Genomic DNA, 18,351 nt, shown 5'->3' on the forward strand with positions numbered 1-18,351 from the left:
AAAGAATTACAGGGATGGAAATGGAGAGGAGCCTGAGGAAAAGAAGGTCCAGATGCAGGCCCAAAGTGGGATCCAACTCAAGGGGAGGTCCCAAGGACTGACACTACTACTGAGGCTATGGAGCACTAACATAAAGGAACCTATCATGATTGCCCTCCAAAAGACCGAACAAGCAGCCGAAAGAGTCAGATGCAGATATTTGTACCCAACCAATGGACAAAGCTGCTGACCACTGTTGTTGAATTAGGGAAGATGGAAAGAAGGCTGAGGAGAAGGGCGATCCTGCAGGAGGACCAGCAGTCTCAACTAATCTGCCCCCCTGAGATCTCTCAAACACTGGATCACCAAACAGAGAACATATACTAGCTGATGTGAAGCCCCCAACACACATAGAGTAGAGGACTTCCAAGGTCTGTGTTCATTCAGAGATGATGCACCTAACCCTCCAGAGACTGGAGGCCCCAGGTAGTTTAGAGGTCAAGTGAGGTCGGGGATGGGGACATACATGTGGGGGTGGAATAGGGTGGGGAGGAGGTGTGGGATATAGAGCAGTCAGAGGTTGGATGGGAGGGGCAAGGAATGGAATATGGAGTATAAAAAATGAATTACAAATAAAATTAAATTAAAAAGAAATTCAATAACATACAAAAGCTACTATGTCTGATTATCAGTTATTAGCTTGATCTGTTTCAATAATTTTAGTAAAGTATTACAACAAGGGATAAAAGATATTTCTTTAGATAAGAAGGTTTAATACAATTGTCAAAATTCATAATTGTTCAGGATGTATTTCAGCAGAGTATCTTTGTGGCACTGTTGTCAGAAATGGGTTATTTCTTGCTGAAGGCAATGTCTAGATTTCTCGTATGTGTATATTACACAAGAGGCCTGTATTGGAGTTCTCTAGAGGAAAAAGGTGGATAAAATAAATCTCTATTAGTAGAGGATTTACTAGAGAGGTATATATGATATAGTCTAGGTATCTCATCATTGATGCTCTCCAAACAGGAGAAGGTTAGAACCAACTGTCCACTTCGACCATGAACCTAGATGCCTCAGCAGTCCCAAGTTACTACTGAAGGTCTGGAGGATTTCTGGAGAGATACTCGTCTTCAGTCTTCATTGGAAAGACAGTCTGCATGCCCACTTCAATGGAGGCAGGCAACAGCAGTGGCAGTAGCAGAAGCCAAAGGATAGATAAATTCACTGTCAGTATATGAACAAAGTAAATGAATTCGGTGACATGATGCGAAGACATGCAACCATAAACAAAACACCTTTTCCTTGAGCTTCCTTATAACTCGACCTCTACTGAATGATTCAAATCACATTCAGGGTAGGTCTTCCAACTGTAGTAAATACATTTAAGAAAATCGATCACAGGTGTGCAGGGAGGTTTCTCTTACCTGGTTCTAGATTCAGTCATGATGATAAAGAAAGGCAACAGCCACAATGTCCCATAGAAAGAGAGGCAAATCAACCCTCTCTGTGTCTTCAAATCAATGTTTTGCTACCAAAAGGCTAGCAGAAGTTAAAATATATCTTAAAGTTCTTATTTTTGCAAGACACTAGGTTCTTTTCTTGAGGTTTTCTTTCTTTCATTTGTTCATCTCCCTCCGCAGATGGGATGGAATTTTTCTTCTGGTACTATGTCAGTGAGCGTTCAATGCTAATGCTATTTCTCCTGCATTCTAAATTCAGTATTTCTGGATTTTATCTCATTGCTGTCTAAAATTACATTCCAGCACCTCTCTGCCCTACTGACTTCTCCCTGTTGTTTTTCTTTGAGCTAATGGGAATACTGATATTCCCAATATGACACCTTCCTTTCCTTAGTGCTTTGAAGATCAGGGGATTCCATCCTTTCACACAAAATAATAGTTATAATCACCTCCTCAAAACACTATGGAGTCAAATAGAGCCACATGGTTACAGCCAGAAGCCTGGCCTTGGATATTCCAGAGGAGAGCAAACCAGAGTCCCAAGGGAGTGAAAATCACTAGCTGTGCAAGTAGCACAGATAAATGGGGCATTTCAACAGATAATTGAAAATCTGATGAAGATCTTTGAATAAAAATGCTCTGTTTGACACATACAAATCATTTTCAAACAGACCCATATGTACGAAAGAATCATGATGAGAAATGCTAATGGTATCCTATGTAGGCATAGTGGCTTCGCTGCTATGTCTCCAAAATCCATCACTGTTGAATCATTCACATGTTCCGTATTTAATAAAAGTTTGCTCTATAACACCATAAATCCACTAACAGTATTTTACTTATTTACTGTGATTAAATTGTAGTAATTTATTCCACTTTTATACCTACATTTTTCCCCCTCAGGATCCTAAAAGACTTTACTGCCATCCATAAAACATTTTTACACTAAATAATCGATATTGATTTAGCATCCTATTATTTTTTTAGATTTATTTTGCATGAAGCTATAACCTCTGTACTATTTACAAAATGATAAAGTAGTTCACTTTCTAAGCACCTTTCAAAGATGTATCTTCCACACCCTGTTCCAGTTCTGGGGAAATTACTTTCGACAGCAGTGCTAATTGTGAATTTACTCAGTCGTTCTTCACAGACAGTTTTAAAGAGGGAAGAGATAAAATGGATGCATTACATTAAAAGTAAAACTACATTAAAAATTCAAAATACCAGCCCCAGGAGCAAGTATTTCAGGCAATTGAACTAACCAGCCAGAATACCTGATAAGACAACTTGTCTCATCACACATTCCTTACACCTTAGAGCAGCAGAAGATATGAAGCTACAGAAAAATCAACTAGAAAGTAGAAACTTCCACGCAAAGTTAGCAAGTTTCCCAAGCCATCATTTTTCCAATGTTTTAGGGATAGGATTTTATGTAGTCCCTGTAAGAATCACTTGACTATCAATACTATAAAGAAGCATATGGCCTAGAGAAACCGTAAGTTCTAAGGGGTCTCATAGATGGGAAGATGGTAGTATAGAAGTAGATCTGCCCAATCTAGGTGCACAGAATGTATTCATATTAATTGAGTTGTATTTTCATTGCTGGGGCATATTTGGGTTGGAGATTTACCACAACAAAATGGCACCCAACATATTGATTTGAATTCAACTAACCTAAGATAAAGGTTCAGAACTAGATAGGGAATATTAGTCACTGACTCCAAGTAGAGAGAGCAGTGATAATCACCTGCTATGAACAGGTATTAGTTAATAGAAGTCTGTGGCTCCATATAGAGAGCATAACAGATAGATATTATAATAGGTATTAATTAAATAAATGTCTGTGGTTCAAGGTAGAGAGCACAACAGATAGATGGTATAACAGGGTGGCTGCTCTAGGCAGAGAGCTTAACAATTAAAACCTATCTGCTTCCTACAGGAATATATTAGTGGAAGTTTGAATTAATTGCTTTAAAAATGGTATAAAGATATATTGCTCTAGTAAGTCTTACAGGATACTCATATTCTGTCTAACGTGGGCTCCACTGGAATTTTGAGTTTAAATCCTGGATTGACAACCTGCCTCTTATAACCAGGTATAGAAAGGAAAGGAGAAAGGAGAAAGGAGAAAGGAGAAAGGAGAAAGGAGAAAGGAAAAAGGAGAAAAAGGAGAAAGGAGAAAAAGGAGAAAGGAGAAAGGAGAAAGGAGAAAGGAGAAAGGAGAAAGGAGAAAGGAAAAGAGAAAAGGGGAGGGGGGAAGGGGAATGGAGAAGGGGAAGGAAAAAGGGGAAGGGAAAAGGGAAAAGGGAAAAGGGGAAGGGGAAAGGGGAAGGGGAAGGGAAAAAGGGAAGAGAAAGGGAAAAGGGAAAGGGGGAAGGGGAAAGGGGAAGGAAAAAGGGGAAAGGGGAAAGGAAAAGGGGAAATGGAAGGGGAAGAGAAAAGGGGAAGGGGAAGGGAAAAGGAAAAAGGGAAAAGGGGAAGGGGAAAGGGAATGGGGAAGGGAAAAGGGGAAGGGAAAGGGGGAAATGGAAGGGGAAGGGGAAAGGGAAAAGAGGAAGGGAAAGGGAAAGGGAAAGGGAAAAGGGAAAAGGAGAAGGAGAAGAAAGAAAAGGAAAATAGAAGTATAAATCAATTGTTTTAAAGATAGTATGATAAAGTCTGCAGGAGACTCATATTCTGTCTAACATGGGCTCCACAGGAATTTTGGGTTAATATCCTGACATGAAAAATTAGGCCTAAATAGGCTAAAATGTGTGTGATTTTGAATATTGTGGTCATTTTATTGTTCTTCTGTGACAGAGGGCAAGCTACAGGTTTTCCTGGTTACCAGCTGAAGGGTGTGCTGATTTGGGGAAAAGGGTTTGTCTTAGTGTTTTTGGAAAAGGTATTTACACCTTCCAGAGTTCTATGGGTCAGATTTGATAGAGGGAGACCCCCGAAGAACTAGATTTCAGAGAGTCAAACACAAAGGTTATCCTGATGATACTAAAATTTTGTTTTGTGGTTTATATATTACAGAATATACAGCCTTGATGAATTTCATCATAAGACATGCATAACTGACCTACTTGAACTCCTGATGTCTTGGTTTTTTCATCCAGATCCAGTCAGGACACAGACATCAGAGACTAATACAATCATTGGTGTGGCCTTCTTAAGGTCCTCATTTCCCCCTCTCTTCAAAAATATCTCAATGCCCATATTCAGCTTGAAGTAATTATGAAGAGTCATCATCACGGTCCCTAAGCTTTGGGACTAGGGGTTGTTGTTATAGGTTGTCTTTGATTCTAAAGATTTGGAAGCACAAGGCTTGGACCCAGTCCTTCTATTGCTGTTATTATAAATAGATCTGAGATGTTTAAGTCTGTGAGTTAAGGGCCAAATAGGAAATTCGAGGCTCTGAGTTTATTGTTAGGGAGTTTTCAGTTATTTTACTCAGAAATGGCTGAGAGTAGGTAACAGAGAACAGTCTAGATTACTTCACATAGATAGTTGGTTTTCAAAAACATCAGAAGTCCAAAGAATATGATATATTGTTAGGGAGTTTTCAGTTATTTTACTCAGAAATGGCTGAGAGTAGCTAACAGAGAACAGCCTAGATTACTTCACATAGATAGTTGGTTTTCAAAAACATCAGAAGTCCAAATAATATGATATTTAATGTTATTTATTCACTTGTTGTTGAGACTAGTCTGCTCCTGACAGCTTTCCCAGTCTTGGATTCAAAGAAGAAACTGAGCATCTTTGAATTACTTCAGTTGTGGCGAAACAGCCACTAGGCAAGAATTGCCTTATTTCATCTATAAACATACTGTCCAAAGAAAGGACACGATAACAGGTTAGGACAGCTTGATTCTGCAGAGACAAAGTAGGTTAGTCCTTAATATTCCTGTTTTTCTAAGTCTGTTAGATGACCCTGGCAAGCGGACTGAAGACCGATGCTCCAACCTGTTGAAATAGGAGACTGTCCAAGTGACCAGTGGTCTCTATAAATTTGCTAAGTTTTGGAAGCTGTGTTAGGCTTCCTATATATTTTCAGTCAATACCAGCAGTTTTAGGATTTCTGATGAGGTTGAACAACTACATAGTCTCCTAGCCAACCCAGGCTTTTTACTTTGACAGGAACAGATATGAGAGGATGGTTTACAGATGGCATTCAATCTAAAGCCAAGACATAGCCAGGTGCAGAACTATAATCTTTTAAGTAAGGATGGATGACAGGGGTTCTATTTAGTTAACAAAGATGATGGACTGTGTGTTAGGTCTCTTGTACTTTATAAATTACAAAATAATATTAGTTATGTTCAGTTATATCTGAGATAAAATAGTCTTTTAATTGGACAGAAAGGGGGAAATGTGGATAGCTCTGGGGCTAATTATATTTGGTGTTAATTCTATTCTCCTGTGAGTGGATGAGAACAAGGAATGAGTCAGCACTCAGGTGATTTCCTGTAAACCTGCTTCTCACCTTAATTTGTAAAATAAAAGAGAGTTGATGATTGGGCAGATAAAAGGGTGGAGAGGTGAAGGGAGGGAAGAAGGAGAAAATGGAAGAGGGAGAGGATGCATTGGAGGAAGAAGAAGAAAAGAAGAGCAGAAGCACATGGCCAGGAGAAACCTCAAGTTCTAAGGGGGTCTCATAGATGTGGAAGATGGTAGTGTAGCATTAGATCTGCCCAATCTAGGCACACAGCATGTATTCATGTTAATTGAGTCGTGTTTTCATTGCCAGGGCATATCTGGATTGAAGATTTATTGCAAAGCTATAATAATGACATATTAATGTATTACAAGCAACAGATTCTAAAACTGTGTGCTGCATTATATTATTTAGCTATATGTGCTAATATTAACTTGTGATGTGGATTTATAGGATGAATTGCCATAATCTTTAAAAATCAAGCTCTGTTGAAAATGCATGTGTCACTGTGGGTGTGGGCTTTAAGACCACCCAGTCTTCTCCTAGTTCCATTTGGAACAAGATGTAGAACTCTAAATTTCTCCAGCCCCATGTCTGCCTGGACAATGCCATTTTCTTGCCTTGATGATAATGGACTGAACCTCTGAACCTGTAAGCCAGTCCCAAATAAATGTTGTCCTTTATTAAAAATAAAATAAAAAAGAAAGAAAGAAAGAGGAAAGAAAACACTGTCTTTATTCCACTGAATGGTTTTAGCTCCTTTGTCAAAGATCAAGAGACCAAAGGTGTGTGGGTTCATTTCTGGGTCTTCAATTCTATTCTATTGATCTTCCTGCCTGTCTTTGTACCGATACCATATAGTTTTTACTAGTATTGTTCTGTAGTACAGCTTGAGGTGAGTGATTGTGATTCCACCAGAAGTTCTTTTATTGTTGAGAATAGTTTCCCCTATCCTGGGTTTTCTGTTATTACAAATGAATTTTGCAAATTGCTCTTTCTAACTCTATGACAAATTGTGTTGGAATTTTGATGAGGATTACATTGACTCTGTAGATTGCTTTTGGCAAGATGGCCATTTTTACTATATTAATCCTGCCAATCCATGAGCATGGGACATCTTTCCATCTTTTGAGATCTTTGATTTCTTTCTTCAGAGACTTGAAGACCTTATCACATAGATCTTTCACTTCCTTGGTTAGAGTCACACCAAGATATTTTATATTATTTGTGACTACTGTGAAGTGTGTCATTTCTCTAATTTCTAACTCATTCTTGGAGAAGAGGAAGGCTACTGATTTGTTTGAATTAACTTTATATACGGCCACTTTGCTTAAGTTGTTTATCAGGTTTAGGAGTTCTCTGGTGGAATTTTTGGGGTCACTTGAGTATACTATCATGTCATCTGCATATAGTGATATTTTGACTTTTTCCTTTCCAATTTGTATTCCTTTGACCTCCTTTTATTGTATAATTGCTCTGGCTAGGACTTTGAGTATTATATTGAATAGGTAGGGAGAAAGTGGGCAGCCTCGTCTAGTCTCTGATTTTAGTGGGATTGATTCATGTTTTTCTCCATTAAGTTTGAAGGGACTATATACAAATGGTGCTCGCTCAACTGCTATTCAGCCAGTAGAAGAATGCAATTAGATCCATTCTTATCTCCTGTACAAAGCTGAAGTCCAAGTGGATCAATGACCTCCACATAAAACCAGATACACTGAAACTAATAGAAAAGAAAGTGGGGAAGAGCATCAAGGACATGGACAGAAGGAAAAATTTCATCAATCACTTAGGCTTTAAAATCAAGAATTGAAAAATGGGACCTCATAAAATTGCAAAGATTCTTTAAGGCAAAGGACACTGTCAATAGGACAAAATGGCAACCAACAGATTGGGAAATGATCATTCACAAACATACATCTGATAGAGGGCTAATATCCAATATATACAAAGAACTCAAGAAATTAGACTCCAGACAATCAAATAACCCTATTAAAAATGGAGTACAGAGCTAACAAACAATTCTCAACTGAGGAAACTCAAAAGGTCAAGAAGCAACTAAAGAAATATTCAATATTCTTAGTCATAAGGGAATTGGAAATCAAAATGACCCTGAGATTCCACCTCACACAAATCAGAATGGCTAAGATAAAAAACTCAGGTGACAACAGATGCTGGAGAAGATGTGGAAAAAGAGGAACACTCTTACATTGTTGGTGGGATTGCAAACTGGCACAACTACTCTGGAAATCATTCTGGCAGTTCCTCAGAAAATTTGACATAATATTACCCAGCTATACCACTCCTATCCAAAAGATGCTCCAACATATAACAAGGACACATGCTTCACTATGTTTATAGCAGCTTTATTTATAATAGCCAGAAGCTTGAAAGAACCAGATGTTCCTCAACAGAACAATGGTTACTGAAAATGTGGCACATTTACACAATGGAGTACTACTCAGCTATTAAAAACAATGAATTCATGAAACTATTAGGAAAATGGATGGAACTAGAAAGTGTCATCCTGAGTGAGGTAATCCAATCACAAAAGAACACACATGGCATGCACTCACCAAGAAGTGGGTATTAGACCAAATGCTTTGGAATAACCAAGATATGATTCACAGACCACACAAAGCTCAAAAAGAAGGAAAACCAAAGTGTGGATACTTCAGTCCTTCTTAGAAGGGGTAACAAAATATCCATAGGAGGAGATACAGAGACAGAGTATGGATCAGAGCCTGAAAGAATGGCCATCTAGAGACAGCCCCACCTGGGGATCCATCCCATATACACTCACCAAATGCAGACACTATTGTGGATGACAAGAAGTGCATGCTGACAGGAGCCTGATATAGCTGTCTCCTTAGAGGCTTTGCCAGAGCCTGGCAATTACAGAGGTGGATGCTTGCAGCCAACCATTGAACAGATCATGGGGTCCCAAATGGAAGAGTTAGGGTAAAAACTGAAGGAGCTGAAGGGGTGTGCAATCCCATAGGAAGAACAACAATATCAACCAACTGGAACTCCCAGGGTCTAAACATAAAACCAAAGAATACACATGGAGGGGCCCATGGCTCCAGCAGTATATGTAGCAGAGGATGACCTTGATGGGCATCAATTTGAGGAGAGGCCCTTGGTCCGGTTAAGGCTTGATGCCCCAATGCAGGGGAATGTGAGGGCAGGGGAGGCAGGAGTGAGTGGGTGGGTGGGTGAGGGTATACACTCATAGAAACAGGAGGAGGAGGGATGGGATGGGGGTTTCTGGGGAGGAAATTGGGAAAAGGTATAACATTTGAAATGTAAATAAATAAGATATCCAATAAAAACTAAAATAAAAAAATCAGGCTCTGGAATATATGTTCAGGCCTTACTAAGATCACCTTTCCAGTCGCTCTCATTTCTCTTTCCTCTTAGTTAAAATACACATCCATACTCATCCTTACTGCTCGGTACTTTGATGAGAAAACTTGAGAAGTATTATATCAAAGGTCTTGATCCTAAGAAAAAGCATCTCAATGTTGTAGTCTAGGGAGAATGTGGTTGTATGGAACCAACCAATAGAGGGTACCACATAGGAGGCCATAGGGAAATCTATAATTAACAAGAGAGTCTGAAAAAATATCCAGATTTTCTAAGGATCCTAAGGAACACTTAGGAGTGTTAAGCAGACACTCTACAAAGAAATTGAGTTCATGAACTTTATGACTCTGACCAGAGCAATTGCTCCCAAGGTAGTTCTCAAGACTTCTCTAATGGTCTTTAATCGATATACAGTGATCCATCTCTTTCTGTGGTTTAACAGACAACTTTTGATTGAGCCCAATGGAGATCAAATAAACATATGTAGATTTTTTCATGTCATCATGTTCTAATATATGATATATCTATAGGTATAGATTTAACATTGTAGTAGGCATTACAATTAATATGATAATTTAAGATATGTGATGATATATGTGTTATTTGCAAAGACTAAATCATTTTATAGAAAATGATCTGTGCATCTTCAGATTTTGCTACCTAAGAGAGTCTAGGATCCAGTCTTTTGTGGGTACTGAGGGGCAGCCATGCTTTGCTGCCAGTGTCTAAATGAGACAGATCTTTATGGACCTTTACCCTGGAGGAAGCTCTAAGGGGCATGGAAAATGGACATCAAATGCTCAGCATATTGTATACCAAGGTAGGCTAAGGCATCTGGTCAGTCATGTGCCATGGAATTAGCCCATATCTTCCTTTTCTGCTTATGAACAATGATTGTGGGAGACACAGACTTTTTCTCAAGGAAGCACAATTGAGGCATCCGTGCTACTTCAAAGTCAGTAAGTAGCTGGACTGCCACTTATACCTACTGGGAGAAGAAAAATCAGTTTTCTCCAATAGAAATGTCAATGGGTATATCAAACATTCTGAGACGGGCCTCATGTTTAAGAGTAGTTGGCCAACACATAATGGATTCCACAGTGTTTTTGTATACTTTTATTTGGTTACATTTTGGTGGTTTGTTAATTTTTTTTCTTTTTGGATGTGGTTTAGAAGGTTTTGTTTTCTTGGTTTCAGAGGGTTTTGTTGTATTGTGCTTTTGTTTGTTAGAAAGAATTTCAGCTAGTAAAGTAAGGAGGGTGAGAGGATATAGACTTGGAGTGGGCAAGAATATGATCAAACTATATTTAAATTTAAAAATAGTTTTCAATAATAAAAGCATAATGTAATTTTTTAAAAGTCTCATTTGCTCAAGTGCATGTCAGCTAGCCTAGGCCAAGCCACTAACTTCAGCTGGCATGGAGGCCAAGACAATACCTTCTGAAAAGCTCTGGTCCTCATAGCTCTGAGACACTTGTTTCCACCATTCTGTTATGATTTCACTAATTCTCCCTCTCACTGAAACAAAGTACTTGAATCACAGATATTTCACTGAGAGAAAATGTTCTCTGTTTTTCAAAAGACAATTTTAAAATTACATTTATAGATTTATTTCATAGGCTTTTATATATCTTCAAAAATCAATGCAGTTATGAGTGAAACAAGTGAGCCCATTTAGCATGGTCACTAGACTCACATAACTGGCATTATTATACCTGTTAAATTCTACAGGATGAATTAATGCCTTTAAACTGTTTATAAAGATTGTCTTTTAAATGTAGAGATAAAATCCTTACATTGTAAATCAAAATGTAAAAATTTGAGAACACCTTTGGATGGTTATACCACAACTTTGTTTTGTTTATTGAATTTATATTTGATATACATACTACTTAAAGAAAGATGTCTTAGCCCAGATTGATCAGTTGTTAAAGCTTATTTGAAATGAGTTCCAGCTCTCAGATCTCTGTTCTCCATCCATAGCTTACATTTAGAAGCCAAGCACAAACGCACACAAATGACCGAAATTCACAGTTCACAGTTGTAAAATTCTTCTCATTGTAAATGACACAAACACAGTGTACTCTATAGCTCTGTTCATAACTTTGCTATAGTCATTTTTAGCACAGTGCTTTATGAATATTGATGCTTATTAATTTCACTCTAATTATCAAATTAGATAAATGAGATACTAGACTAATAATTCATGTTTAGCAAACAAATCAAATTCTGAATTCAACTCCTCACCATTTAAACACTAAGATTTCTTAGAGTTTTATACAAAAGATAGTTGAATTCCTCAGATTTTACAGCAAAAAAAAAGGGGGGGATGCACTTGTATAAACCACTATGCCTTATTCTGAGTGTCTATGATTCACTCATAAGTGCATGCTTTCGTGAATGTGCACAGGCATCTACTCTCTCTCTCGCTCTCTCTCTCTCTCTCTCTCTCTCTCTCTCTCTCTCTCTCTCTCTCTCTCTCTCTTGCTCTCTCGCTCTCTCTCTCTCACAGTCTTCATTACAAAGCCATTGGTTAGTGGTGCACATACATCACAGACAGGGCTCTTTCCTAAGACTAGTCTCATAAATCTACTTTATGAAGTAGAAGCAACAAAATTAAGTTAGTTCATGTGGTCATATTTAATGTATATTTAGATTGGGGATGAAAGGAAGCCTACTCCTCTGAATATTAAAAAACAAAATTTGGACTCAGGTTTAGAGTTTCGGTTTGTGTAACCTTGAAATACAAATTCGATTGGTAAAAATGATCTCCCGTTTTCAATAAGCACTAAAATTGTCAGCCAGAGTGACTTAAAGGTGAGGGAAGCAGACAATGAAACGATTTCTGTGGTTCTGACCACCTTTCCTTTGAGTCTCTCCAGATATTCTGACATCCAAACACTACCCTCAGCACCCGGCTACTCTGCTTTAGTATCACCTGGGGAAAGGACCAAAACAAGAAGGTGGACAAAAGTGTCTCTCCACACAAACACACCTCACATTTCAAATGAAATGTATGCGTTTGGGCAGATATACCCAATTTAGAACTCTGAAGGAGTTTAAAGTACAGAACTTTAGTATTCCTTTCCAGAAGGCTCAGGCTTATGGCCTCTGGCTTGAAGGTAACCCGTAGGTATTCAGTTAGCCTGTTTGTGTTTGAAGGATTATACTTTTAGCTGGAAGTCTTCGTTCCTACCTTCTCTTGAAAAACTCTTGACAGTATACTTAGCAATAACCCCACATTTCCGACAGGAGAAAATGTTCAACTCTGACCAACAGTTTTCTCCTCTTTCTAGGCACAGGATACACATTCAACAGTGATGTTTACCTAAATTTTCTTCTCTACCCCTATGGACTTTAACTCCACACTCTTGGAGGTAATAGTTTGCTGTTCCCCAGGTACTCCATAGTAACACTTTAAAATGAAGTTCTTGAGGTTTCTATAGGATGACAATCCAAATTGCAACCTGGACTTAATTAATTAATTCAATATATTTATTATACATTCAAGGCAAAACGACAGGATCTGGGGAAAATTTCTAGATTATTCCTGTTTGGGGAAAGTCACTAGTGTGGTAAGGAATGTAAAGCATACAAAGAAAATTCAACGTCAAACTATAACAACTCAGTCAGAGGTATTTAGAAGGAATCAGTAGGTTCACGGGGATGTATCTGGGGTGTGGAGGGGACCTGTTTCTTTTGAAAATGGTTGAGACAGGACTTTGTGGAGCTTTCCTAAGTTCCATTCGTTGAAAAGCACACACTTGAGATGAAAAGATCAATGAATCCATTATACATTTTACAATTGTACATTTTACATTGTACATTGTACATTTTACAATCCATTTTACAATTGAATCCATTATAAATATAACCTGTAAATATAATATAAAGTAATACAAAAGAGACTCCTCCTGTCTTGCTCTGGTCAAATTCAAGGCAAAGCAGAGAAACTCAGATTTCTTCCTGTTCAGTCCTTTCAACCTTGATTCAGTCAGATCCATCTAGGAGAGTATCAATTTCCATTGATTCAAAGTCAAACCAATTATAGAATCGAATTATACTGTGGAAATCCTCCACTTTTTCTGTGTTGTTAAGCTGAATCATTGACGTAATCACCATTATATACCATTCTCACACATCTTCAAGAGGAGATTGTATGAGGTGAGTGTCCTAAGGAGCAGGAATTTTTAAGCCTCTCTTAAAGCTCTCAGTCTACATCGATCAGCATTTGAAGCAGGTTGTTAACTTGGTAAAATAATTCTAACACCCAGTCAAGAAATCATCCTTTTTCATGTCACCCATATTGCTGTACCTGCTGTGCACTCATTTCCATTAAAGTAGATGTTGCATTGCAAAGGCCAGAGTAGAGATTTTTGTCTGATTTTTAAAATGCTTTTAGAATAACTTCTATTATTAACAACATCCAAGACATGAATATTTTACTTAATAAGTTTAGAAATGAACTGAACATTGTAAGATCTAAAAGCCCTAATTACCTTACCTTTAACTGAAGAACATCTATACTATTGCAAGAACTTGGACATGATGCTTGAGAACTCAGGGTCTATAATCAGTTTGTCTATATTTTATTAATCTGTAACTAATTACTGCTTGGCTTTCTCATTCAGGATAGGAAAATTTGTGTGCGCTAGTGATAAACAAAAATCTCACTGACTATAAATAATATTTTTATTATTCATCAAATCTATTTATAATAAAAATTCCAAGTGCTATGCTTATTACATCACTTATGTTATCTTCATTATAGAACCCAGGCCAATAGGTGACCCTCTCTAGAATATTCAGCTCACTATAAAGAAGCTCCACCAGGTCTTGAAGCAACTAAATATTGTAGTTAATTACTGATCATATATCACTATTTTCTTTGGCTCTTATGATTGAACCAAGTCATAAAAATTCTACCAGGTGAATAGAAAAGAAAAGCTGAAAAACATCAGAAGACTGTTGATGTGTTCATGTATCATGGTGCTCCACATCAAATTGTACTAAAGAACCATAGTAACAAAACATGATGGCACCAGCCCAAACCCCGCTCCATACAGCATTGAAATAAGAAATCTATAAACATACACACAGCTATGGCCACATGATATTTGGCAAAAGTGTCAAAATTTCACTAGGGAAAAGATAGTCTCTTAAACAAATGGTGTTGGGAAAAAAATGCATGTCTACCTATATAAAAATAAAATAATAGCTATTGCTAACATTTGCTAAAATGAGGTAATTTCAAAGGACAATTGTAAGGAACTGGTAAGACAGCCAGAATAGAACAGCAGTCCTAATTTCAGAGTTTTGTTTCATTCAATCTAAAATTTAAATGTGCATGATGCTGATTTATAATTCATATGTAAGAGAAGTCAGACAAGAAAGTAATATATAGTATGTTTCCATTTAAATGAAAGTGGTCAGGATAACTACATCTATCTAGAGAGAATATAGAATTATGATTGTCTGGAAGTTAAAAGGAAGATAAAATAAGGTCTGAGAATATGCAAAAGATTTGTTCTGCTATCATTAAATTATTCTAAAATTGGAGTGTAGTAATGATTGTGTAACTCTTTAAATATACTAAAAACAAATAAGTGGATGAATGTTATAGTAATTTAAATTATATTTCAATGGTGTTGTTTAAAAAGGAGAGATAATTTACTACATATTAATGAAGCATCATTAAAAGACGATTTAGAGCAAAAAGAACAACAAGACATAAATCAAATAAACAAATAATAAAATTCAATCTAAGGGTTTATCAAAACTCATCAATTAAATTCTGAGCCTGAGATTCAGGCACACTTTGTCTAATTTGAATTGGTTCTGCTATTACAAGTCTTTAGTTAAGGTTACTTGAGAAGAGAATCTAAAATCACAAAAGGAAATCAATAGAGCAGTTGGCCAAGGCCAGGTTCAATAGCACTGCCTACATTTGAGTGCAGTGAGGGAAAACAGCATTCATTAGTTATATAATAACTACAAGGTCTCCCGTTTATCTCAGAAATTCCTCCAAGGAACACAACCATTTCCTACCTATTATTTCCCATTGATTTTGTCTACCTGCCAAAAGGCAGTGCAGGAAGAGCTAAGGAAGCTAGGACCATAGAGAGCAAGCAGAAGGGAGCCTCACACCCTCCCCAATATGAGGGCACTTGCTATTAACTAGTTTTCAAAATTAGCTTACATCCATGAGGGCTCAGTTCTCAGGTAAAATCCAGAATTCAATTAATTGCTTAATTCCTGTGTTCAAGAAATCTACAGGACAAATTTTTAAATTGAGATGAGAAGTTATATTTTTATATAAGATTCCTTGTTGTCATTCTTGCATGATTGTTATTATTTTCATGTATACTAATATCATTACAATCCTAGCTCACTGATTTTCACTGCGAATGATTATGCTGTTTATCATATTTCCATCATCAGGAATCCCAGGAGATGTCTAGACAGCAAGAACTAGTTTCTTTTAATATTTGGAAACACTTAACACACACAGTATTTGCCGATTCCTAATCTCTGTTTAAGTGCTTTACGTATTTTATCTCATATACAGTGTTTGAAACAATTCCCCTGGGGAACATACATTCATTGCCATCTTCTTTTACAATTAAGAAGCTAGAAAATCCAACATGGAGGACTCTGCAAGGTTACACAGCTACAGAAAGATAGAGGGAACATGAACTGAAGTAGTCTGTTTTTTAAGTGCTTACTGATGACCACAGTTCAAGCTGCTCCTGCAGGAGAGAACTGCTTCTTCAAAGGCTAACATGTTGACTTGCTCTTGTATTGTTCATAGATGTTCCTTAAATACAGAACAGTAGGAGAAGGGTTCCTGGTGATTATTTTTTAAAGTCCAATTTGCTTTTTGTTCCACAGATCTCAAGTGCCATAAATTTAGATGGCTTCACACATAATATTTTATAAGTTCTTTCAATAAAAACTGTGGATTCTTGATGATAGTAAGGACTTAACCTTTGATCACACATGTATTTACTTTGTGTTTTCTGATGTCATAGTGTGTCTGTTAATAGGGATAGAATACGAACAGGATAGGCATGGTCTTGGCACTTATATTGTTTTGTTCTGATAGTTTCTCAGCCTCAGCTTCTATGGACAATTGGGTCAGAAAACCTCTGTTGTAGTAAATGATCAATCTAATGTGAAATCATTAGCATTTCTTCCATTATAAAATGGAAAATAACTCTGATTATTGTTAAGTGATACCTGAGGAGGCCAAATCACTCTTTTAGTATGAAGCAGTGAAGTGTGTTAGCAAGGGTTCTATGGAAAGTCAGTTGTGTTGGATGGTGTTTTGCTGGGGCAAACATGGGAATGTTTTCTTGAAATGGACACAGGTAAAAGGCTAAGGTAGACTTGTGATGGAATGTTTGGCTGAAGCAGACACAGGTGAAAGGATGCTCTGTTAAAGCAAGCATGTTAAAGGACATGTGATGAAGATTTCTTCACTAACAACACGCATGTATTGCTCTGCCTTACATTGCATAGTTAAGTTCCATTGGTTGGGACTCCATAGAGAGAAATCCACCCAAAAAATTCTGTTGGTTTGCTGAAGTTTCTTGCCACTTTCTCTAACTCAGGCTGATTGGCTGAGTAGTATCAGTTGAGACAGTGCTGTGGCAAGACCTGAGGCTAGACCCATGGAGGAAGGTGATATTTGAAGGGATATAAAAAGGTTTGCATGGACAGTGATGGAGGCTAAGCTTGGCTTGTGTCTCAGTCAGGGGTTCTATTCCTGCACAACATCATAACCAAGAAGCAAGTTGGGGAGGAAAGGATTTATTCAGCTTACACTTCCACATTGCTGTTCACCACCAAAGGAAGTCAGGACTGGAACTCAAGCAGGGCAGGAAGCAGGGGCTGATGCAGAGGCCATGGAGGGATGTTACTAACTGCCTTGATCCTCCTAGCTTGCTCAGCTTGCTTTCTTATACAATGCAAGACTACCAGCCCAGGGATGTACTACCCACAATGGGCCCTTCCATCCTTGATCACTAATTGAGAAAATGCCTTACAGCTAGATCTCATGGAGGCAATTCCTCAAGGGAGGTTCCTTTCTCTGTGCTAACTCCAGCTTGTGTCAAGTTGACACACACAACCAGCCAGTACAGCTTGCTTATAAAGCTAGCTATGCAAAGCTTGTTGGTCTTGTGTCATTGTTGATATTCACTTTGCTGAGAGAGGCACAGTCTAGAACTTCAACTGGCTTCCATCCTGGTCCCTCCTGCTGACTCAAGCCAAGGCTGAAACCTGGCTGTCTCTGCTAGGTAATCCCATGGCAGGTGATTTGTGCTGCTATCCTGACTACCGGACTGAACTGCTAGTATATCAGTTAAGTGTTTGCAAGTGGATCAAGCTGCTGCTGCTGACTCTTTTGAACTAAATGGCTGATTTCTTGACAACACAGATAGAATTTGCTCCAAAGAACCATGTCTAAACACATCCACTTCTCCATTCCCCTTGGATCTCATGGAGGCATTTCTCCTACCTCTGTTGGGTGGTAGGCTAGAAGGGAGGTTAAAGCATTTAAGAATCATCATTAAAAATAGGCTTTGAAAAAATTAAAGTTACAAAGCAGATTAAAAATAAATGAAGCACTAAACCAATAAATGAGAAAAACTATCAGATGGTGAAGAATATTCAGCAAAGTAGTAAAATATAATTATATTTTAAAATATTGTAACTGCAGCTACTGTAGGTTGGGGAATGAGAACAGCCTCTGGGAAGAGCTCACAATTTAACTGAGCTCTGAATATCAAGGATGAAGGTTATGGGAAACAGATTTCCAAGTATGGACTGAATCCAGCACAAAGATCTTGAGAAAATTGCAGATTCAATTTGTGGCAAGGTCAGAAAGAAGAGCCACACATACTAAACTGAGAGAAAAACACATTCTATCAGCTTTCTTTTGTATAGTACTACTTTCCTGAGATCTCTGCCTTCATTTCCAAACACCTCCTAAAAGACTTGCTCCTAATACTTCTCCTTTGAGAGTAAAGTTCAGAGACTATTCAGAAAGTAAGGTCTTATTTAACCCTGCTAAATTAATAAAACTACTACAAATAATAATATATTTTCAGCCCATTT

This window comes from Mus caroli, unplaced genomic scaffold (assembly GCF_978045245.1).
Source record: "Mus caroli unplaced genomic scaffold, Mus_caroli_1 scaffold_2, whole genome shotgun sequence".
Classification (NCBI taxonomy): Eukaryota; Metazoa; Chordata; class Mammalia; order Rodentia; family Muridae; genus Mus; species Mus caroli.